The sequence below is a fragment of the Rhinolophus hipposideros genome, assembly GCF_964194185.1.
Source record: "Rhinolophus hipposideros genome assembly, chromosome: 22".
NCBI lineage: Eukaryota > Metazoa > Chordata > Mammalia > Chiroptera > Rhinolophidae > Rhinolophus > Rhinolophus hipposideros.
In genome coordinates, this window is record NC_138068.1 from 29,879,472 (window position 1) to 29,903,960 (window position 24,489).

A 24,489-nucleotide genomic window follows, 5' to 3' on the forward strand; every position below is an offset into this window, starting at 1 on the left:
TAAATATTTGTTGAATGAGTGAGACAAGGATTTTTCATGGAAGACATTTAATTTCCTGTTCTATCTATGCAAATAGATAAGGGACTCATAAAAGTATCCTTAGCAGCAGAAGATAGGTAAATATTACAACAGAGTGATAAAACTTAGACATGGTACAAATTCTATACCATATATTTAGTTTTCGTAATGTAAAGTACGAACAGTAACAGAACAGTCAATAAATTGTTGAAAAATGGAGCTCTTCCTTGGAGTAGTTCATGAATTTATAATCAGATCATTAATTTATATAAATATGTACTATTACTGGCATAATTTTGAGTATAATTATTTAAAAATATTAGATACTCTTCCCTTTGGGTCAAATTTAAACTGTCAATGTGCTTGACAAACTGCCTTTTATGATGAAATACATGTATGTATATAGTATATATGCATGTTTAAATTATCAAGAATTTGTGATTCTTACACTAAGAAAAATTATTAATTATTTCCTATTGTTAAATGGAACTGTATTATTATTATTATTATTGATGTGTTAGTATGATTTATAGGTATTAGATATATTACATGCAAACTTGTAGAAGGAACATTTTTTTGGGAACCAGGAGATCTTCAACATGTTATAACTGAATTTACTTAACTGTCTGGACTTGTGGTAGTATCTCCAAAAGAAAGATAGTGTCTTACCAACTTAAAGATAGAGAAATATGTGTTGCTCTAAAATCTGATAAATCTTGAAGATTCATAATTTTAAAATCACAAGAAGCTGTCACCATACACCCATTAGAATGGCTAATAATAATAATAATAATAATAAAAATCCTGATCGTTCCAGTGGGTGAAGATGCAGAGCAACTGGGATTCTCATTCATTGCTGTTGAAAATGCAAAATGGTGTAGCCATCTTTGGAAGAGAGTTTGACAGTTTCTTATAGTGTGAAACATACAATTAATATATCACTCAGCAATCCTACTCCTGGGTATTTACCTAAGTGAAATGAGAACTTATGTTCACACCAAAATCTGTACAGTAATGTTTATAATCAGAAACTAGAAACAACGCAGATGTCCTTCAACTGGGAAATGAAAAATAAACAATGGTACATCCATACAATGGAATACTGGTTAGCAGTTAAAAGGAATGAATTATTGATGAGTACAGCAATATGGCTAGATCACAAAACGTATTACGCTAAGTGAAAGAAGCCAGAGTCAGACTCACAAAGTTATATAATGTACGAGGCCTCCGTACACTTAGGGCAATATTACAGGAACAGAAAACAGATCAGTGTTTTCGTGGGATTGGAAGGAGGGGCTGACTACAAAGGAGCAGCATGAGAAGGTTTTGGGGGTAATGAAACTGTTTTATATCTTGATTGTGTGGTGTATTTGTTTGCATTTGTCAAAACACAGAACTAGACACCAAGAAAGAGTGAATTTAACTGTATGTGAATAAAAAATAATAAAAATGGAATTTTCTCAAAAATTAATTTAAGAAAATTGCCTGTTTTTATTATTTTTTATTCACATACAGTTAAAGTCACTCTTTCTTGGTGTATAGTTCTATGAGCTGTGCCTCTGAGTCCAGGCATTAATGAAGCCGAAATGTCCTAGGTGGGTATATATATCCCAGTCTTAGTTCCTCATTTCATTTACTTAATTTGCTATGTTTCCTACAGGGACCTTGTCCTGCTTCAGATAGTACTCGTAGCTTGATGGACTTTGACTCTGATGTCAGAAGTAGCAATGATAGAAAACTGTCCCATATTTTCCCAGAAGCTGTTCCATATCCTCAGGGGGACATTCCCAGCTGACTAACCTAGCACAGGTGGTGGTAGTGCTGACAAAGACTGGGGACTTGTCCCTCATGTTAGAGTTGTAAATAAATTGGCTGCTTTAGTTTCTTCAGAAAACCAAATAAAAGTGAACAGTAAGCAGAATCAGAGCAGGCCGTTTCCATATAAATGACTCCAGGCTGTGCATTTGGAGCCCTTCTGTTCAGTACGGTACCCATCTCAGGGACCTGGCATCAGCAGTTCTGGGCGTTGAAGAGTTTGCAAAGTTCCATCAATTAAAACCAAGTTATTTGCTGTATCCCACTCTATTGAGCCCCAGTGGGTGCATGATATAATTCATCATAGAAACAGATGGTTGACCGGTTGTTTATGGCCAGAAAATATCTGACAAACATACATACCACTATCAAAGTTATGTAATTCATAGAAAGAGAACTTCAAGCATTGATTGCTTCTTATAATATGTAACATACTCCTTCTTCTATTCTCGAAGATATATTTATGTTTACGAAGAATGCGAATTTGTAAAGGTTCTTGAAGTCAGGATTCTCTCGTGACACCAACCCTGTTTCCACGTTTCTAGACTATTTAGGGGCCTTCACCTGCATTTGTACAGCTGTCTCAAGAGTGCTATAAATCTAGATTGATCATGAAACCAGCTTTTTACCATCAGATTAGAAGCGAGTCACAACAGATTAAAATAAAATGTTTTTCTCTCTGGCATTACTCCAGAACAGTAGCTGTTGAGTGTCTAATGTTACTATTCTTAGTTTAATTTGTATGGATCATTTTTCCTATATGTGTAGTTATTCGAGTGCAGAAATAAAGGAGTGGGAGAGAACTGTAATTGAACACCCACTCTGGATTGCCGGAATGCGATAGGCACTTCTGGTGTATTATTCCATTTAAGTTCACAACAATGAGTAAGGTAGATAATTTTGCTGCTTTACAAACAAGGAAACTAGGTCCTAGAGAGGTTAATTGACTGTATTCTCAGAGACAGATCTCTTTCATTCCAAAACCCCCGCTCTCTTTATACTCCCTAAGGCTCTATTTGGGGATAGAGTTTTCTCATCTCCTATCTCTTTCTCACTTCCTGTGGGGGATGGAGATTGCTCTGGTCTTCTGAGATTGAGCCCTGGGCTTCTTGTCAGACCTGGTCTGAGAACCAGATCTGCTCCCTGCTTTACTTTTCAGAGTCCCAAGACGTTTGTCCTCATTTTATGTATTTTTTCAAAGCGGCCATCACACACTTATCACTTGTTTCTTTTTCCTCCATGACTGTAGAGGAAAATTGAGTCTGACAGTTTCATGGCTCTGAAGAGCAACCCCTCTAAAACAAGCCTTTTTATTTTAGTAATTCTACGTCTGATCACCATAGGGAAATAGAAAAGCAAAAAGAGCGGGGGTGGGGGGGGAAGAAAACAATTATAAAAGTTCAAAATACTATACATCTCTTGAAACTCCTCTTACTTTTATTCCTTAGAAGGTACTAGAAGTCTTTTTAATAGGGATTAGTTATTAATTTTTCTCTTAGAACTGTGGTCCAAAACAGATTTGGTTGGTACCACTGATGAAATTTTCTCTCCTGGTCAGATCATATTTTCCATTGACTGTCTAAGCTCAAAGGATTTTATTACGAAGCTGCTCTGTAAGAGACTTCCAGAAAGCAACGGTGTTTCGTGTTAGAGAGAATGTGCTATTGAAGGGGATTGGGAAATGGATATTAGACTTAGTTTCAAGTATTTTTGCTGCCCAATACTGGGAGCCTCAGCCCTACGTGGCCATTGAACACTTACATGCGGCTAGTTTAAATTGAAATATGCTGTACGTGCAACTACACACTGGATTCCAAAGACAGAATGAAAAAAGTATGTGTATATTATAAATAAATATATATGTATACATAAAATATATATACACATATAATTTTATATTGATTATATATGTACAATGATTATATGAGAAAATTCTGTATATACTAGGTTAAATATATTATTAAACTTAAATGAACTTTTTTATTTTTAATTTTCAGATTGCTGTAGAGTCACACGCAGTTGTAAAATATAATACAGGGAGATCCCTTTATCCATTTTATACCATTTTTACCATCCACTGGTACCATTTTATAAACCTTGGTATAATATCATAACCATGAAATTGACGTGGATACAATTCACTGACTTTTCTCAGATTTTACCAGTTTTATACCCACTCGTGTGTTTGTTTGTGTATGTGTGTGTTTAGTTCTGTGCAATGGAATCACCTGTGTAGATTCTTATAACCACCCCACAGTCAACATGCAGAAGTCCATCCCAAGAATCCCCTGTACTACACTTCTATAGCCACAGCCACCTCCCTCCCTCCGCTGCTCCCTAACTCCTGGGAATCAGTAATCTGTTCTCCATCTGTATGCATTTGTCATTTCAAGAATGTCGTGTAAATGGGATCATATAGTGTGTAACCTTTTGAGATGAGCTCTTTCCACTCCTCAAAATTCCCTTGAGGTCCTTCCAAGTTGTTACCAGTAGTTTTCTACTTTTGTTGCTCTCAGTTTTATTAGTGAAGTCATGTGGTTCTCAACTTTTTCTGTCTGACTTATTTCACTCAGCATAATAATCTCACAATCGATCCATCTTGTTGCAAATGGCAGTATATGGTCTTTTCTTATGGCAGAATAGTGTTCCATTGTGTATATATACCATATCTTCTTTATCCAATTATCTATGGAAGGACACTTTGGTTGTTTCCATGTCCTACAACAAAGGAACAAAACAAACAAAGAAACAAAAACTCATAGACACAGACAACAGTTTAGTGATTACCAGAGTGTAAGGGGGTAGGGGGAGGTAGAAGAGGGTAAAAGGGGTCAAATATATGGTGATGGAAGGAAAACTGACTCTGGGTGGTGAGCACACATGTGATACATAGATGATGTATTACAGAATTGAATACTTGAAACCTATGTAATTTGACTAACCATTGTCACCCCAATAAATTTAATTAAAAAATAGTTCTTTTTACCTTTTTAGTGGTGCTACTAGGAAGTTTTAAATTCCCTATGTAACTCACATTTGTGGCTTTCATTGTAATTCTTTTGGACAGTACTGGTTTAAATGCATGTTTGTTGGGAATAATCAATAAGCATATTTCTGTTGCATTTTCATTGAATTTCAGGCATTCCTTTGTTAAGTGGTGCATTTTGTTCTGCTAACTCGAGATCATTTTATTTGGGAATGAACAAGGGAACAGTACCTTTTAAAAATCATTTCAGGAGAGTAAAATCATCTTGATATCCTTCTAATTACCCCCCCCCCCCCTTTTTGGTTAGTTTTTCAGTAAGAAAATCTTTGTGTTTCTATCTACAAAAGAAACTTTTCGTAAGGTTGGGCAGCAAGGAGGGGTACCTTGCAACTGCTGCCAGTGGTATTCAGAACCCTGGTTTGAGACTAATTAAATGGCTCATATTTATCTGATATTTTCCCCCTTGGGAGATTCAGAAACTTTTTTTCAACTTAAGCTTCAAAAAGAAACCAGCTCAGTTAGCTTATGATGGAGGGAAGAAGCAGGACACAGGGACAAGGGCAGATTAGAACTGAGGTACAGGGTAAAACCATTTTCAATTAAAACTGCCTGGGGAAATTAGGTAGACCGAGAATAATTACCTGGATTGGCATATCTCCAAGTTTCTGAAACTGAGACCCTGCTTGAACGTTCTGAGGGATCCCTGCCCACCACAGGCAGCCAAGGACCTTGCGGGTTATGTCTGATCTCACACAGATTTGAGTGATCTGGCTGAAGTGCATGGCAATCTTAAGTCAAAGTATATAGCGTGAGCAATTTGAATAAAACTTGGTGAAAACCACGACCCAAAACAAGCAATGCCACAAAACATCAGATTAAGGGGAGGTTTCTCTGACAAAATAAATGTACATTTCTGTAATTTCTGCTGTGTGACCACGAAGACACCGGAGCTGAGATGGAGCCATGGAAGAACTAAAGAGGACTGATTCCAGTTCTAGTCTCTACCTTCTCACTCAGCGGCCTGTCACGCTCACAGTCCTTGGTCATGCCTTGCAAGTACCAGGAAAAATCACTGAGTAGATGCTTCCTGACATGTGGGCTCGTCCAACCTAGTTGTGGGAATGAGTCATTGAAAGCAAGGCTGCCTTTAACGCAAGTGTCAGGATATAATACTGTGTTCCCATCCCGGGTCTGCCTCCCGTGATCCTATTGCTACAACTGCTGAGCAGGGGTCTCTTGAGGTCTGTGCTGCTGGTGGCTGGTGGTACCTGGTGCCATGCTGCCCCTGATTTGGCTGGGTGCAATTGATGGCAAAGGTTTGAGGTTATTGAACGACAGATTTGTCCTTTCTTACTACCTAAGAAAGGCTCACTTTCTCCTCTACAAAAGGAAAGGGAACCCGTGTTTTTTCTTCTCTGCTTCTAGTGTTCGCTTTTGCTTTGTTCCCATTTTTGCATAATCTCTCAATTTCAAAATGTAGCGTACTGAAAAAGGGTTTGGCTGGGGTAACAAAGAGAAGGAAGGAATCAATTATGTTTTTCCTCTCCCTTTCCAACTAAAGACATAGGGCTTAGAAGAATGCCTCGAGTTTTGTTGAAGAGGACTTCATAGGCTTCCATGGACAAAGCTGCTGTGGGACCTAGGGTGTCTTTACACAGATTATAGAAACATACCCTTTGGCGGGGCTGCCGCCTGCACTCACCCCGTGGCCTTGGACACAAGCCAGATCTGTTTGAGTGTGATGCATATTCACTTGGCCACCACCTGCTACTGTTTAATAGGTGGAGAAAGGGCCCCTAGTTCACAGTGGGAAAGCACAGATGGGTGCACAGGCTGATGCAGTTCTTAAAAGGAAGGGTCCTGAGGCCCATCCTCAGGGTTTGAAGTCATGCTCCTTTGCTAACTTGCCTTGTGGCTCTGGATAAGTGATGTAACCATTCTGTGCCTCAGTGTCCTCATCTGTGAAAAGTTTCTGCCTATAGAGTTTGGTGAGATTTAATGAATGAATATGCATAAAACACAGAGAGTATTTACCTGCACATACTAATTTTTCATTAATTAGGAATTATTATTATTGTTATTATTTACTTGGCTTCTTCCAAATCTGTCAGACTATTTTGCTCTCTAATCAAACCTTTTTGGACAGGAGATTTCTTAATCAGTCTCATTTTTCTTTTCTGTTAAACACATCTTGACTAATATGCCATGTAGTTATGGATGTGGTAAGCATGCTTTGAATTATCTTTACCTTTTTTCCTTTAAATATTATTGTGAGTATGTATATATTACCTCAATGTAACTTCCAAATAACCAAGTCAGTGGAGTGAAAAAGCATGTAAATTGATTGACACCTTGTAGAAAATAAAATGTAATTTAAAAAAATTTCAGCCCATGGTGTTGTTTGGACATTTGTCTTTAAAAACACTTTTTTTTTTTTTTTTTGTCCTTCTAGGTAATAGATGTGGTTATTTTTCATCTCTTTCTCCTCCTCCTTCTCCTTCTAGAATGTCATTTTCTAGACATCCTGTTTTATAAAGTTGCATTTAAGTTGAAGGAGAGAAACATCTTGCATAGGTTTGTAAATTGGTACAGAGCATGCATTCTTAGAGTTAGATAATGGAATCCTAATTACTCTAATGATGAGTGAGAGAGTTATGACAAGTAAACTCTGGTTTTAACTTCCATATATCCTCTCTACTTGCCAGTTAGCTTTCCTTGTGACGTGACCTCAACTCCCAGCCTGAGAAGAAAGATGCATGTAGATGACAAATGAATGCTAGCAATTCCTAGATGTCCTAGGCAGAACTCTAAGACGGCCCAAAGATTCCACACCCTGTATATTCCCAGGACTGCGACTGTGATGAAATGTCTCTCCCGTGATTAGGTTATGTTGCATGGCACTGTTGACTTTAAGAAGGAGACCTGATCTTCAGTGAGCCTGTCCTAATCAGCTTATCCCCTACAAAGGACCAAAGAAAGAGATTCAAAGAAAAAAAGGGATTCCACATGAGGGAGATTCTGCAAGGGAGATTCTCCATCGTCAGCTTTGAGGACTGTGGGGCCATGTGATAAGGAATATGGGTGGAATCTAGGACCTGAGGGAGGCCCCAGCTGCCAGCCAGCAAGGAGAGGTCCTTAGCCCTTTGACAGAAGGAAGTGAAATTGGAAAATAACCTGCCAGAGCTTGGAAGCAGATAATTCCTTGGAGCCTCCAGAATGGAGGGAAGCCTAGCAGACACCTTGATCTTAGCCTTGTAAGATGCTGGACAGATAAACCAGCAATGGTACCTGGACTTCTGACCTACATAACTCTGAGCTAATAAGTGTGTGTTGTAAGCCATGAAGTTTGTGTCCGTTTGTTATGCAGCCATAGAAAACCAATATATGAGGGAACCAGGCAAAAAGAATGCCAATGGGTAATTGCAAAGCCGTCACCATTATTTAGAGAAAAAACAATCCATTAAACAAACTTGTAATAAACTCCTATGAAGAGCTCCCAGTTAATGCATTTTAGAGCCAGTTAGCCACAAGAAGTGACAGATACAGGAGCTGTAACGTTTCCGGGCATGTTTAGAGCAGTTTCTCCAACTGGTAGTTTTAGATTTAGGAAGGGGCAAACGAATGGTTACAGTGCTCTCCTTCTGCCTATTTACTGCACGATGGTAAAGGAAAACTGCATGGAATAGGAAGGTGGAATCCGCTTCCTTCTGTGCTTGTAAGTGTTGATGACTGTGCCTTTCATTTAGGGCTCGTTACCTCAGTGGTGGGGAAGGGGAAGTAGGAGAACGTAGGTGAGGGGTTTATTGGGTGGAATTGATCGGGCGAGTAGGGACTGTGAGGAACTAGAGCGCTCAGGCCTTCTCTGAAGGGACATCTGCCTCTCAGCTGTGGGTGGCTTATCTGCAGCACTCTCGGTCAGCACTAAGTTGCTGAATCTTCCAGATATCCAAGAGAAACTAGGATTGCAGAGATTTCTATGAAATCTCCTATTTGAAAAATGTTAATACCAGCTTAAACTTGATAAGATCACCATGGGGACATGTACACATGTATGTGGCCAGATGAGGCCCACAGCAGCCTCCTTCAGTGAGTGAGTGCCCTGCTTCCCCGAAAATAAGACCTAGCTGGACCATCAGCTCTAATGTGTCTTTTGGAGCAAAAATTAATATAAGACCCGGTATTCTATTATAATATAGTATAATATTATATTATATTATAATTATACTGGTATTATATTATACTGGTATTATATGATATGATATATGATATGATATGATATGATATGATATGATATGATATGATATGATACCCGGTCTTATTTTATTAGTAGTAAAATTAGTAAAATAATTACTTATAGTAAAATAAGACTGGGTCTTATATTAATTTTTGCTCCAAAAGACGCATTAGAGCTGATGGTCTGGCTAGGTCTTATTTTCAGGGAAACACAGTATGTGTGAGCAGTTTGGGGGACTGAGAGAATTGGAGGCTGTGAGCTTGGTGAGGACCCAGAGCTTTGTTTGCTTTGTTCAATGCCGTATCCTCAGAGCTGAGCACAGTGTCTAGTACACAGTGAATGCTCGATAAATATTTGTTGAGTGACATTGAAGAGACATAAACATATTCATATAATATATGAAAATGTCAAATGTGATTGCATTGGTGAAATGTGTTTCTAAGATCCAATTATATTTAATGTTGTGATGTGTTACCATCTGGGCAAAGACAGTGTAATTTTGGCTCAGCCATTTGCCTCTTAACGTACAATTCCATTGAAGGACTGTTTTGGAAGTCATTAAGTATGAAAGAGAGCAAAGGGAGAATCGAGCCCTTCTGTATGGCTGGTACTGTCCTGCATGCCTTGTATCTTTCATCTCATTTCACCCTGACCCAGACGTCTAAGTTGGCTCCTAACGTCATCACCTGTATTTCACAGGTGAGGAGATCGCTTCAGAGGTGAAATCAGTTGCTTGAGACCACACCATTTAAGGCTGGTAAATGATTGCCCTCAGCCTTATCTGATTGCCAGGCTTTTGACCTTCTCCTACGTGCTTGCTTCTCAGAGCGTGCTCTGGAACCAGCAGCATCAGTGTCACTTGGGAGCTTGTTAGAGGTGCACAGTCTCTGGTCCCACCTCAGACCTGTCTCAAACAGAATTTGCATTTCAACCAGATCCCTTGGTTTGCAATTGCAGTAAGATGCTGGTACTTTTTTATGATTGGGAGGCAGTTCTGTGCATGCATTCTTCTCTGGAGAGGGTAAACTATCACTGCATTTCCCATCACAAGGAACCATGAAGAATTACAATACTCAGTCTTTTTACAAAACGTAGATGTTCACCACTCATTGTGTTTTCTTGAAGAGCTTGAATAAATGTTTTGTCATTTTTGGAAGAAGTCAACTATTATAATATTCACTGGGAAAGTCACTGAAATGCAGCCTTAAAAATAACTGCTTTAATGAAGTGTCATTTACAAAGCGTAAAATTCACCCACTTAAGATGTATGATTTAATGGTGGTTAGTGTATTCACAGAGTTCTGCGATCACTAGCACAGTCTAGTCGCAGAACATTTTCATCACCCCAACAAGAAATCCCACTGCTCAGGAATAGTCACTGCCTGTCTTCCCTGCTTCTCTAACCTCACACAAGCACTGATCTGCTCTCCGTCTCTGGATTTGCCTGTTCTGGACATGTCATATACATGGAAATCATACAATATGTGGTCTTTTGTGACTGGCTCCTTTCATTTAGTATGACGGTTTTGTAAAAGTTCATCCGTGTTGTCACATGTAAACACGTTGCATTCTTTTTATTGCTGAATAATGGATATATCAAATTTTGTTAATCCATTCATCAATTAATGGGCATTGGGATTGTTTCCACTTTTTGACTATTATGAATAATGCTGCTACTATGAAAAAAATACATACACTATTTTTTGCATGAGCATATGTTTTCTTTCTCTTGAGTACATACCTAGGAACAGAATTACTGGGCTGTATTTTAATTCCATGTGTAACCATTTGAGTAACTGCCAGACTGTTTTCCTAAGTGGCTGCACCATTTTATATTCTAACAAACAATGTATGAGTGTTCCAATTTCTCCAAATTCTCCATACTTGTTATAATCTGCCTTCTGATTATAGTTTTCATAGTGGGTGTGAAGTAGTACCTCATGTGGCTTTGACTTGTGTTTTATTTATGGTTGACCATCTATCTCTTCATGGGTTTTTTAGTTTTTTGAGAAATGTCTATTCAGGTCATTTACCCCTTTTGTATTGGGTTATTTGTCTTTTCATTGTTGGGTTATAATAGTTCTTAACATTTTCTAGGTACAAGTCCATTGGCAAATATATGACTTGCAAAAAATCATCTCTCATTCTGTGGGCTGTTTTCACTTTCTTAGTGGTGACCTTTGAAGCAAAAAGTGTTTAATTTGATGAAGTCCTATTTATCTATTTTTTTCTTGTGTTGTTTGTGCTTTTGGTGTGATGTCTGTGAAACTATTGCCTAATCCAAGGTCACAAAGATTTACTGTTGATCCTTGAATAACACAGATTTAGGAGCCACGCATTTCAAACTCATATTGTTCAAGGGTAAACTGTATTTTCATTCTGAAGTTAGGAATCTGCTTATGTGGAGGGCCAGATTAAGTTATATGCAGATTTTCCACTGTATGGGTGGTCACCGCCCCAAACCCTGTGTTGCTCAAGGCTCAACTGTACTTTTTTTGTTATATTTTCTCCTGAGAGTTTTACAGTTTCAACTCTTATATTTAGATCTGTGATCCATTTTGAGCTAATTTTTGTGTGTAGTGTGAGGTAGGAAGGGAGTCCACCTTTATTCTTTTGCATGTGGCTATCCAGTTGTCCCAACTACTTATTGAATCGACTGTCTTTCCTCATCGAATAGTCTTGGCACCTTTGTTGAATAAAAAAACAGCTTTTGTTTACACCAGCTCTAATAGGATTTTTTGATTTGGGGATTTTATCTATTTATTAGGTTTCCTTCTAGGCCATAGAAAAATACCTTTCCTTTTTTGAAAGGCCAAATGTGCACAAGAACACATAAACACACACAGTTTCACACAGACTTATGTACAGACACCAGACACCTACACTCACTCATCCAATCTCGTCTTTACAAAAACTCCATTTAATACCTAGAGTTATAAAAGAATGAAAACATTAGTAGGTTGAGGTCTTGATTCACATATTACTACAACACCAAGTCAGTTGCCAATAGCTAAGTGCTTCATGACAGTTTATACTGCTTCATTTCCCTGTAGTTAAGTGTTTCAACATTGGGTTTCCCAAATGTTGCAATATCGTAGCCATGGACAGAATTAAAAAGGTTGACGGAACAATGCATTGGCTTTATGCTGGACAGTCGCTAGAGAATGAGAGAAGGAAATGGAAAACATGTGTGTCCAGTCTTTTAGTCTTTAGTTACAGAAAGACTTGGGCAACAATAGTTTCTCAAAATGAGGAGCATGGTATGGCAGGGTCGTTAATCAATGAGCTTTTTGGGAACTTAGCTTGTTTCACAGCCCTGAGACACATAAAACAGTTGCTAGTTTAACTTCCCAGCTCTAGGCAGGCCACTTAGTTATTTGTCCCTTTAACACAGATTTATTGAGTACCTACTATGTGCTAGGCACTATGATAGGTACTGGGGATACACATGATGGTGTCTAATACACAAATAATCCCGTCTTCATGGAACTTACAGTCTCATATTAATATATCATTATGAATATAAATGTAATATTGAAAATATGGTAAATGACATGGAGGAGGCAATACCATGAAGACTAAACATGGGTCAGATTGCCTGCATTTGAATGCCAGTTTCGTGTGATTCTTGAAAAGTCACCAAACTTCTCAGTTTTATCTCCTATCAAAATGGGAAAAATCACAGTACATATATTTTAGAGTTTTTATGTGAATTAAACATGATGCAATCCATATTTAGAGCCTACGTCTTAGTAAATATTCACCAAATCAGTAAACTAACTGTACTTGATGCTATATACTCTCTAATTCGATATATTTAAAATGGAACATTTTTTTCTATAATAGAATTTGGGGTGGATTGGATTCTTTTTTCAATTTAATAGGTTGCATGGTGAAATATCGCATAATGGTTAAATGTTATGTTAAAATTCATAGGCCCTTTTTAAACTCCTTTCAATACCAGTTTTTAAGAGGCAGCCACATGCAAGGGTTTCTTGTTACCCAGATATGTTCTCTGCATATAACAGTATTCATAGCTGTGCATTTAGATTAGTGAGGTTTGTTTTAACACAATGGGATCATAGTATACATATTACTGCACCGCTACTTGCGCTTTTAAAAATTAATACTATGACCTGAGAATTTTTTTCCATTATCTGTCCATACAGATCCAGGTTCACTTCTTTCTTTTTAATGGCATCGTCTTACATTGTGTGGCTGAGACCTTTACACGAGACATCTTCATACATAATGACCTTCACAAAATCCCACTTCAAATTTTACACACACAGCTTTCTCATGTCTTGATTGTCAGTTTTTCTGCCTCTACTTTCTTCCCAAATGCAATTGGCCTTCCTCTTACCTTTATGTACTTCTGATACCACCTGGAACTCTCTCACCCCCCACCCCATTTTGGAAAGCTCTTGACATCTAAATTTCAACCAAACTAGAAATCCAGTGTCAGATCCAGAATCTACATAAACAACTTGTTAACAAAAATACACATTAAAAACGACTCTTTTGGTAGATAGATGCAGTTCCATTGTAAATCTTTCCTTTTCAACACTGTTTTTTTGAAAGGGCAAATTGTTTCTTACAATTACAGGTCATCTACGAGCATTTTGCTAGTAATCAGGAAAAGACCATTCTATTTAATTCTAGAAGATTTTAGATAGCCTTGTTGTTTAATTGCTGCTTAATTATTTTGAGAGATTAAGAGGTTTAATTGTAGATCAGCAGCTTAGTAGAGAGAGTGTATAAACCCTGTAGGCTGAGTGTAGCAATAATATTTCTGATTTGATGACTATATGTCTTTGTTGTCCATTTTGATATTAATGTCACTAATTTGTTAATGTGTTTTTCTGGTGTATTATTTTAAAAAATTGTAGACTCTGATTTTGAAGTGCAAAGGGCTGTTTCCATGAGAATTCTAAAAATCCTTTACATTGATTTTTCTCTGGTCTGTGTCTTCTTGCTTCACAGAGGTCAGGACGGCGCTGTGAGCCTGACTGAGCGGACATCACGTGCCGTTGGTCCAGAGCCGCCTGGTGAGTATTCTTCACACTGTGCTAAAGATTTGCTAATTGTGGGGTTCTGGAACTTTCAATCTGTAAAATGAATCCCTTCATTCATGATGATGTCAGCCCATCTGAAATATGCCTCTCAAAACTGTTTCATAGACATTTGCCTTTCTTTGGTGGAGCATTCATCCCGTGGCACTTTCTAGATTCGAGTTTATTCATTCCACCAACCTTGGGCACTTCACATTTTACTAAATTTTCTACTTGCCATCTGTGGTAGTATTACCTGCATTTAGTAAGTAAGCATCAGATATTATTTAAGTTACTGTTCTCTGAAGTTCTTTTTGAGGAGAAATGTATGACTTATTTCAACCCTGTGCAGAATTTGTTTAAGAAGATTCCCAGAGATAGGAAAAATCACAACTATGCTCATATCTGTGGAATGACGTAAATACATTCTTCTACCATCCCTTTAAACTTGCATTTTACAAGTCTTTGAAGAAATGCTAAAATGGGAACCAGAAATATCTTTATACGGCCAATTCTTTTTATTTTAAACTATAACTTGCCAATGTTTTATGCTAGAGCCAGAATCTTAGTATATGAGATTGTCCTTGTCTGACCCCTTAATCAAATTTCTATTTTCTAATTGATGTTGTAAGTAAAAAATGTGGACTATGTATCATTTCTTACTTAACAGTCATTTTATAGTGACCACATGAACAAGATAACTAGCAAATATACTGTTCATCCTGATAGGTGAACTCCAGGTCCCAGGCATTTAAAATCAATGTTCTTTTCTTCGCCGTGAGCATGTCATGGCGGACACTCCATTATCTCCTGGCAGGGCCCACGGCTGATTTTCTTCCGGCCTTTCTGCGAGGGGAGGAAAGAATCACACTTCTCTTAGTGATCAGTATTTAATGATGACACAAGAATATCAAGAAAGTAGATTTATTATCGAATGTTCCTACCTATTTTTAGTCAAGTGCACTATATTTTCCTGCTCCCCAAGGATGATTCATAAACCATGTTTTAGCAGGCAATCCGAAGCTGGGGGAGGGGGCAGAGCTGACTAATTCTCTAGGGACTGTAAATCAGTTAGATGTGACATCTGTGTTTAGTCTTTTTTATTACATTTTTTTCTGGACTTTCTCTGCATAATAGTTGTAGTATCCTTAAAAATAGGTCCTTTTACATCAGCTGTATTTAAATGATTTCTATTAAGAATTGTGTGCTTAGTGAAATTACACACAAACAAATCAGAGCTTAGAAGTTGTTTGTTAAATATTTTAAGTACCATGAAGAAATTACTCTATGTTAAGTGGCATAAATGTCATGCATTTGATTTTACAATGACTTTGGATGCCATTGGGTCCTGGGACAGATAACAGTATGTGGGCTTCGCTTCCATCCCCACAGCTAATGGGACCTGATTGGACCTGGTTTCTCACATATCATCTGGTTGTTGATTGTCATGTCTTGTGTTAATCTTCCCCTCCTCTCAAAGAGTGTATTCTTCTATATTTCTCTCCATCCTCTCCTAAAAATAAAAACGTTCTACTCTAGCAACATTCAGTTGTTAGCGATCTTGTATTTTGAGGTGTTTTTTTTTTTTTTAATTGAACTGAAATCTGATGCTTTTATAATGTCTGCGCATACTCAAAATTGAAAACATTTAGATCCAGGAACCTGAACTTTTCTGGTTGTGTCTTGAACACCTGCTTTATTCCCCCATGATTCCAACAGTACACTGTACAGTAGCTCTGAATTGTTTTTCTTTTTTTTTTTTGACTGTTACATATATAATAGACTTTTAGAATGTATTTTAATTACTGTAATAACATAAGGTGTATTTTATTTCTTATTTATGTTACATTCAACTTAACTTTTTATCACTGTTAGGCAATTTGGGGGTGAATTATCCTCACCCTTACATTTCTCGCTTCAGAATGACTGTTGGTAAAGAAGAATTTATTACTCTGATCAAACCAAAGACTATCTTCAAGTTTCATGAAAAGAAAGAAAACAACCCTTGATACCTTCTTTCCTTAGTATTTCAGTTTGGAAGATGTATTTACTCTTGAAAAATTTAATGTTGTGGAACACTTTCTTCCTATCTGAATGATTTTAAATTGTTTTTATTAAATATTATGTACACAATTTATAACATTAGTGTCTAGTATGAAGCTCACCAAACTGTAATGTTGACAACTCTTTTTATCTCTACTTTGGAGCCTTACACACTATCGTGATGTTTGGCACACCTGGAGATATATATGTTGTTTGACCATTAGCATTGTTTTTCTAGATCTAAGACCTATATTCTAGGGCTACTGCAATGATCTTTAGAGAAAAAAGTTACTTCTTATTAAACTGTGGAGAATGCAGTTATACTGTGAAGTGTTCTTGAAGATCTTATCATGGTGCAACAATAATCTGGCTTCATGTTTTCTTTATAGCCCATTTGTGCAAGCCGAGAGTCTCAGGTTGAGCTCCCTGAGAGCAGACCTGAGATGAGGATTTGTGCATGAGTGTTTTATTGAGGCAGGGCTCCTAGGAGAAACTAATGACTTGGGGCAGAAAAGGGAAAGGGAAGAAGCCAAAAAGGGGGGATGATTTGAGCAAAGTCCCTGACTCAGTCTGATCCCTCGGGGAGCTCTGGAGCATAATTGCTTCTGAGAGTCTGTTCCTTCTGCTCAGGGCAAGGAGGTGGGCTTTCCCATTCCTGCATCGGTCATTGTCTGTGAGCTGGTGAGCTGTGCCCTTGGGAGCGCATTTATATGTGAAATAGCTCCAGCAATTGAAAAGTGTTCCTCTTAAGAAATTTGTGGATGCCATCTCTTAGAAATAAAGCCCACAAAAGTTGGGAGGTGGGTACACAGGACTTTTAAAAGAGACCCAGTGGTCCCAGGACACTGGAGTGTCTGCTTTGACTAGCCATAGGCTGTCTAATTTCCTCACTCCTACAGGCACATTTTCATTCCTTACACCATTTCCTGATGCAAGTTAAGCACTCTCAAAAGCTGTGTAAGTTCATTTTCTTCCCTTGAGAAGGGAATGAGTTACCGCATCAAATATCTTGCAGTTTGAGAGACACCTAGGTAATTTTCAGTGAGTAGAATTTCTACATATGTTAGAGTTAACGAAATAAAATCTGAAATTTCAAATCTTTCCTTCAAATGAATGTCATCATGGGTGATGATTTTAGTGCCCTAAAAAAGAGGCAAGAATATTGTTTGATTGTATAATGGCAATTATTCTTGCTATTATACAAACAGTTTCAAGCATACATACTAATTCTACTATTTTTTCAAACTCATCTCTTTTTATTATTATTATTAGTTTCAGGTGTACAAAACAATGTAATAGTTAGACATTTATACCCCTTACATAGTGATAACCCCCCTGCCCCAATCTACTACCCCTCTGAAATCTCATATAGCTGTTACAGTTACACTCTATTCCCTGTGCTGTACTCCACATCCTGTGACTATATATTAAATTATAGTTGACATTCATTATTATTCAGCTTCAGCTTCAGGTGTACAGTGCGGTGATCAGGCACCTACACCATCCCTGAGGTGGTCTCCCTAGTAAGACAAGTGTCCATCGGATACCCTATAAAATCTTTACAATATTATTGATTATATTCCCCAGACTGTCTTTCGTATCCCCGTGGCAATCTTGTGGTTACCAATTCTGCTTTCTAATCCCCTCACATTCTCCTTCATCCCTACCCCCTTCCCATATAGCAACCCTCAGTTTTTCCTCTGTATCTCTGCAAACTTGTCTCTTTTAACCATCCTTTTAAATGTTATTTCCTAATATTTCACCTTTACCTTTGAAAACATGTTTTTTCACAAACTTTTTAGGGAAATATATAGTGTTTCCTTGGGCACCTTTAATTCAGTCTAGCATAAAAGTGCAATCCTATAGAAATACCATGTGAGTAGCATGTGCAATTTAAAATTTTCTTGTAGCTTCATTAAAAACATAAAAAGAAAAAGGTTGTTATAGCAGCCTGTGCTGGAGGCTGGGAAGTCCAATATCACAGTTGAAATTAATTTTAATACTATCTTTAGGCTTACATACCTAATTATTATTTCAACATTATTAAAGAGATTTTACTTTTTTTTTTTTTACATTTTTCATCTAGTGTATATTTTATACTTACAACAAATCTCAATTCAGACTAGCCATATTTCAAGTACTTAGAAGACACATTTGGCTAGTGGCACTGTTTTGGACAGTGCACTTCAGAATGTGATAGAAAAACTCTGATAAGATAAGATGTTTTGTCATTGTTCCTGAATCTTCCAGCTTGGTGACCCTATTCGGAAAGAAATGAGGTGGCACTGTTGTCCAAAAAAAGTGAGCTGGTCTGTCCTTGATGAGCCATTACTGAATGTAATACCCTGTTGGCATGAATTATGATGATTTAAATGATTGAGTTTGACAGCTAAGATGTCACTGATAACTTTTCAAAGTGCAGAATTCTAGGGTTACTTTTTGGAAGAAAGTGGGTCTTGAATGAAGTTTAAAATGTAGAAAGATTTTAAAGAGGAAAGGAGGGCGTCTCGGGCAATAGGAAAAAATGTACCGTGTTTCCTTGAAAATAAGACTGGGTGTTATATTGATTTTTGCTCTAAAAGACACATTAAAATCATGCTAGGGCTTATTTTCTGGTTGGGTCTTATTTTCGGAGAAACACGCGTATTTCCCCGAAAATAAGACCAAGTCTTGTATGAACTTTTGCTCCAAAAGATGCATTAAAATCATGCTAGGGCTTATTTTACAGTTAGGTCTTATTTTCGGGGAAACACAGAATGAGTCACGTAGGTAAGTCCCAAGCCTGCCCCGTTTCAAGGGGAGGAAACTTAAACGCCCACCTCTCAATAGAAGTATTAAAAGTCATGTTGTATGAAAAGAATGTTGGAAATAATCTGCCACAGGGACCCTCTCCAATGCCACTGCTACACGCATCTTGCCCCCTTTAGCCATGCTGTGAGAATGCCCTAGCATGAAAACGCCATTCTCTCCTCAACACACTTGTGTACAATGGTTCTCTCTTCTTGCCTTACCTGGTAAGCTGTACAGCCCTTAAAGAAAATATAAGGTCTTCCGCTTAGGCTATGAATGGCCAGCCCTGGCTTTCCACCCATTTTTTCAATATCTTCACTTAGTCTTTAACATTAGAGGCATTCTCAAGTGGTGAGCACACCCCCGCCTCTAATGTTCTCCCTTTCTTGACTTACGGAGAAATTGAGAGATGAGAAAGAAAAAGAGCAAAAACAAAAGAAAGGAAGAATTTTCTAGCCCTTTACTCCTCTCACCGAAAGGTAATAGCGTTAACACCCAAAGGTGTCCTCTTCAAAAGAGTGAATTCTCCACCTTGGCCAACTGTGAGTTTTTTTTCTCACAATCTTTCCATTTCTAGGGTGGTCCTCTCTCTGTTGCTCTCCTTCTTGGTCTCCAAGGCCAACTGGGCTTCTTTTCCCAAGGTGATTAGGAGGGAGGAAGGATGTGGGGCCAACACCATGACTTTTGAGTGATAACTTGCCTAACAACGGCTAAGGCGGCGTTCTGCCAAATCCTTTTCTTCCCGGTGGTTACAAGAAGAGTTCATTCTTTGCCAGAGTCTCATCTTTATCTCAGCTTGGGCACGGAAACTAGGTGCATAATGAGCTTTCACTTACGTTCCTTTTCCTCCTTCCCCTTTCAATGTCACAACCTTCAACTAGAAAAAGTGAAAATGCCAACAGCATAAGAGTTTAGAGGTGACGTGTATTGAATTCTGCAACTAATTTACTGTGAAATATGTTTTTAAAAAAGAGCTGTGGAACAGATAGAGGAATAGAAAAAGGACAGATATTCAGAAAAGCTAGGTGGGAATAAGGTTGTTCACTATAAAACAAAAATCTTTCAACTTTATTTTTTAAATGACATGTTACAGAAGAAAAACATTCACCATAAAATTACAGTTGGGTACATTTCAGAAGAAACTGTCAGCAGATTTGTAAGGCTTATGATTTCTTTCAGTTCAAAAAAAGTTTCAAAACAAACGTTTAGTTTGTGTTAGTGATGTGATTTGTTCCCACTTGTTTCCCAAAAGATTTAAAGAAACCAGAAAAGGTCTAACAGTCCCGTATAGAACGTTTTGGCTCTTGCCCTTATATTTCTTAGATTCTTTGGGCTTTTTATATGGACCTTGTGAGTGTGCTCCTGGTGAAGTCACTGTGATAGTGAAAGACAGCTTTAGGTGTCATCTCCTAAGGCACCTGGTGGTCGCGACAGTAAGAGCTTCTTACTCCAAAGACAGAATTTCTTGTCCCCGCATGTTTCCTACTCTCCCATATTGATTGAAGAGGGAAGAAAAAAATAAATTCAAGTTAGCTCTCTATTTTGCATTTATCAATAAAATGTTGCAAGCCAGTGGAAATTGTTGCTTTTGAAAAGTCCTTACCTATTTTTCTGAGACAAAAAGAGGAGCAGGTATCTTGTCTTTGCTGTCCTCAAGTGGGGAAGGGCAGCTTGCTGAGTCCTGAGCACTAAAATTATCCCTCCCCGGAGAGGAACCAGCCAATGACCTTGAGCCATAACCACCTCGTAGATCAGCTGCTTTATTCCTTGCCATATTTTGTGGCTTGTGGAGGGAATCAAGTGTCACAAAAGCAGCAAAAGAGCAGTTTGAAGAGGACCCTAGTGGCTCTGCGGGTGAAAAGTGCTGAGATGATCCACTGACCCTTCCCATATGGCTGGAGGATGTGTGGTTTTCCAGAGAGCGTGCAGGTAGCTGGGAGAAGGCCATTCTCATAAAAATAAGCAGCAAGAAACTGATGCAGCTGGAGTGTTTTTATACTCCTCGAATAATAATACAGAGGTGTAGAATTTGGATATTTTCTCATTGGTGATACGTATATTGAAGAGCCCTTGTTGAGCTGATAGAAAAATAAAGTCAAACCCTTCCCTCAAGCAATTAGAAGTTTAGTGAAAAACTAGATGATGCTCCCAGTGACTTTTATAATTGCTCGCCTGGCTGGATGCATTATGGCATGGTAGGAGGCATGTGAGCTGTGAAGCCTGGGGTCTTGGTTTTCCCATCTGGAAAATGGGCACAGGATCACCTGTTTCATCGGTTTTTGGAAGTATTTACAAGGAGATGGTGCATATATAGGACCTGTCTTGGAAGTACTCAGTATGTTCATTCCCATTTTCCTTTCCCACGAATGTTCATGAGGCTCAGAACTAATTTCTAGTTAACTTGCCTCTTTCTCCTTCTCTGTAGCCTTCTGCTCTTTCTTCTGTACAAATGTAAAACAATAAAATGGTCTGCAAAGGACTAGCATTGAGGGGCTCTAGGTATCACATGGTCCTCATTTGAAGGACCTTCTCCTACCTAATGGTGCTCTGCCCTGTAGGACTTTACCAAGTAACATTTCTGAGGAATACAGACTGCATACAGATGGTGCTCTGCTGTTAGGAAGACCATCCCTATATTGAGCCACCTTCTATTTTATGTGTTCACAATATTTCTACTTCCCTCCAACCGTATTTGCCAGCACCACTGCTCATTTCTGCCATTCCCAGGGCCTCCAGTCCTATTCAAAATCCTGGGCTGCTTTGCCTGATACGTCTTTTTTAATTCCTTCTGCCTTTTAAAGAAAAAGAAAATTGAAGTGAAATTCACATACTAAGAACAACCATTGTAAAATGAATAATCCAATGTCACTTAGTACATTCACAGTCTTGTGCAACTACTGCGTCTATCTAGTTCCAAAATATTTTCATTAGTCTCAAAGAAAACTTCATACCCATTTCAGTTGCTCCCCACTTTCCCCATTCCCAACCACTGGCAACCACCAGTCTGCTGTCTGACTCTATGAATTTACCTATTCTGGATATTTCATATCAATGCACTCATACAATATGTGACTTTTTGTGTCTGGCTTCTTTCGCCAGGCATAATGTTTTTAAGATTCATCCATGTTATAGCATGTTTCAGTATTTCCATTTCTTTTTAAGACCCTCATTCTTATTTAATCTCATCTTTAAAGACTCTATGTCCAAAAACAATCACATTCTGAAGTACTGGAGGTTAAAGCTTCAACAGATAACATTTTGGGGGAGACACAATTCAGCTGATAAAAGGCAGCATAGTGGCAAAGGAGAGCATAGATAAAGGAGCAGATAAGCCAGAAAAGTGGATCAAAGATCAGAGCCACCAGGAATAAGGAAAAGTTGTAAGAGAGGAATCTGTGTGTTCCTGATGGAAAGGAACTTTTTCCCCAGCTGTATCAGTTAACTGTTGCTGCATAACGCACTATCCCCAAAACTGGAGTGGCTTAAAAAAAACAACAGCCATTATTTCGCTCAGAGTTTCATGGGTTGGCAATGGGCTGGCCTTAGCTGGGAAGTCCTGGTGATCTCCACTGGGCTTACTTATGTGTCTCTGGTCAACTGCTGGGTACACTTAGGACTGTCTCACCTAGGATGGCCTGAGCGGGGATGGCTTATTTCTCCTCCAGCGGGCCTGACTTCCAGCAAGCTAGTTGAACTTGGTCACATGGGAGAGAGAGAGAGAGAGAGAGAGAGAGAGAGAGAGAGAGAGAGAGAGAGAGAGATCACACCATCATTTTTGCCATGCTATTCAGTAAGGTTAGGTCACAGGCCAGCCCAGATCAAGAGGTGGGGAAATACTGTAGACCCTTTCAGGTCAATGGTTTGAGACAAGGATTACGTGACTGTAGAGTTCTCTGGCCTATTATATTTTATATTTGTAACAGACTTTGCCTATACTCATGAATCAGAAAAAAACAATCTGGAAAGGAATTACACGTCCATTTATTTACGAGTGGTGGGTCTCTTTTCCTAAATTGGAATGAATAGTTTAATTAGAACGTTTAGTTCAACTGTGATGTCTAAGTTTCCTGCGTGGCTTGGTTTAGCCAGCTAGCTTATCGGGAGAGATCATAGTCTAGAGAGCACTGAGTGATAGCTCAGTTTCCTCCCTGAATGTAGCCTCTGGAAATAAAGTATGCTAATAGAAACCTCCAGCTATTATTGCATGGAAACAAGCCTCATGAAAGCGGTAACAGGAGAAAGAATCTCTGGGATCTTGTGTAGAGCGGCTGCTGAGAAAATTCCACTATAACTCCTTCTGTGGGAGAACGTGCTTCACATAAACCCTCTTAGAAGAGAGTTACCTTCCTCTCGCTAGATATACTAGTCCCCATGTGGCGCTTTAAGAGAAATCTCCCTTGAATTAATTCAGCATTTCATATTAAAAAACAGTGTATAGCAGTTGTTCCTTGGCCTCACAGTGGTATGGCTCCCATGCACTGAATTTCCATGGACAGGGAGAAGGACCTGTTAGCATCTTCTGGGGCAGAGAACAGAAACTGGTGTGTAGAGTCTAAAATTTTCAATATTAAAGTTTTATATTTGAAAAGCAAAAATAAACCTATTTTTTAGTACATTTACCTAGAGGAACTGTTCAGCAGCTTCTTGTAAAATTAAACATACACTTGCCATATGACTCCAGCAATTTCACTCCTAGGTGTTTTTTCCTGAGAGAATGAAACCTTTTGTCCACACAAAGACTTATAAAGGAATGTTTATAGTAGCTTTGGTCTTTGTAGAAAAAAATGGAAACAACCAAATGTGTACTAACAGGTGATGGAGAAGCACATGATGCTATGTGCATGCAACAGAGTACTGCTTAGTAATAGAAAAGGGATAAATTACCAGTACAAACAACAACTTGGGTGAACTTCACAAACATTCTGCTGTGTGAAAGAAGGGATACATAAAAGGGTACCTGCTGTGTTATTTCATTTATAGGATGTTCTAGAACAGCAAATGTAATCTGTAGTGACAGAGACCACTACATCAGTGTTTGCTTGCGGCTGGCATGCGTGTGGGGGGTGGGGGTGGCAAAGGGGCCTGAAGGAATTTTTGTGTTGATGGCAAAGACTCTAATATCTTGATTGTGATGCTAGTTACATGGGTGCATTTTATTATCTATAACATATACCTCAATAAATTTGGCAATTTGTGGGGAATTGCCCGTGTTTCTCATAAAACAGACATTACATGAGGGCAATGTAAAATTTTTATGATCATCACAGGAGCATATAGGTTTGAAAAGATTAAAGCTTTCTAGAAGCTACCGTTAGACTAGGCTTATTTGGTAGATTTTGCCCATTGTTAGAAACAATGCGCAAGAACAAGCAAGTGAACCATTTAGAGTCTCATCATATTTAGACCTGGCTCATGTGACTAAGCCAACATCTTTTTAATTAAAACCAAATTTTTAAAATTCTTTAACAGAAGTGCAGAAACTTTACCTGTATTGTTGAACTATGGTAGCTCCAGCTGGGTCAAGTTCAAAAGTAGGTCATTTTCAATGTCCA

General features: G+C 38.3%; 1 protein-coding gene across 10 annotated transcripts in view; it reads left to right on the forward strand.

The window, feature by feature from the left end:
* The window catches only part of PLCB4 (phospholipase C beta 4), a 402,352-nt gene that overhangs the window by 136,458 nt on the left and 241,405 nt on the right, over positions 1–24,489 (forward strand). For all 10 annotated transcript variants that reach the window (XM_081033465.1, XM_081033471.1, XM_081033468.1 and 7 more), the window contains one exon: positions 14,037–14,101. The gene's annotated coding sequence lies outside the window, so the exon portion shown is untranslated. The remainder of the gene's footprint in view (positions 1–14,036; positions 14,102–24,489) is intronic.